At 29.4% G+C, this 1,038-nt stretch overlaps 1 non-coding gene across 1 annotated transcript; it reads left to right on the forward strand.

The window, feature by feature from the left end:
- Positions 1–296: 296 nt before the first annotated feature.
- On the forward strand, positions 297–404 carry LOC127740128 (small nucleolar RNA R71). Its single transcript, XR_008000809.1, has one exon. It is a non-coding gene; the product is annotated as a small nucleolar RNA R71 (small nucleolar RNA).
- Positions 405–1,038: the final 634 nt, after the last annotated feature.

Consider the following 1,038-nt stretch of genomic DNA (forward strand, 5'->3'; position numbering starts at 1 on the left):
AGAAGGAGAAGAAGATGATGATGATAACTAAGTGCTCTTAACCAAAAGAAACAAGAATGCAAAAGAAGATATTAATCATGGTTGAGTTGTCTCCCAACAAGCGCTTTTCAATGTTGTGTGTTTTATTCATCTCTTTATAGTTTTCCTTCCTCAAATTGTTGGCTATAATCGCTATTGCTGCTAATACGTCTTCAGATGTTCTTTTTAGTAATGAACCTCTTACTGCTGAATCGATTATTACTTTCGAGGTTTGAAAAACTCCATCATAAAAGATGTAAATTATCAACCAATCGAATAGGGCATGATGTGGACATCCTTTGAGATATTTTTTATACCTCTCCCATGCTTCATAGAATGGTTCATTTTCTTTTTGAGAAAAAGAAGCAATGTTCTTTCTTAATCATATTACACATTCATTATCAGTAGTTATTCTATCTAACACCAATGAAAACAAGATTAAACATATCTTGTGGAATAAAGGGAGGAAATAATAAAGACAGAAGAATAAGAGAAAGAAAAAGGACGTGGAATAAAAGAAACTAAAGGATAAGGAATTTTAAACCAACTAAAGGGATGAAAAAATAAAAGAAAGTGAAATATGATCTAAATTTAGAAATGATTTAAACAAAATAAAGAAGATAAAATAAAAGAGGATGAACAAAAAAAAAGAAAAATAAGAAAGGAAAAAGAAAACCTGAAAAGAAGAATAGAGAAAATAAAAGAAGAGATAAAGAAGTAAACTCAAAATAAAGAAACCAAAAGTGAAATAAAAGAAAAGAAAGTAAACAAGATCTAAGTTATGTTTTAACCGGATATTACGTTGTCAATCTCAATTAATTCCTGACAACGACGCCAAAAACTTAATGAGTAAAATTGAAGCTTATGGATAATGGCAAGTGTATTTGATCACTCAAGTAATACCACAGTGAGTAGATATCCTTCCCATGAGGATTAAAATATTTAGCAAACAAATGGAAGATTAAATTCCAAACTAGATTAATAAAACCTTATTTTAAAGGGGATAAAATTGTGTCATGC

This window comes from Arachis duranensis, chromosome 6, assembly GCF_000817695.3.
Source record: "Arachis duranensis cultivar V14167 chromosome 6, aradu.V14167.gnm2.J7QH, whole genome shotgun sequence".
Classification (NCBI taxonomy): Eukaryota; Viridiplantae; Streptophyta; class Magnoliopsida; order Fabales; family Fabaceae; genus Arachis; species Arachis duranensis.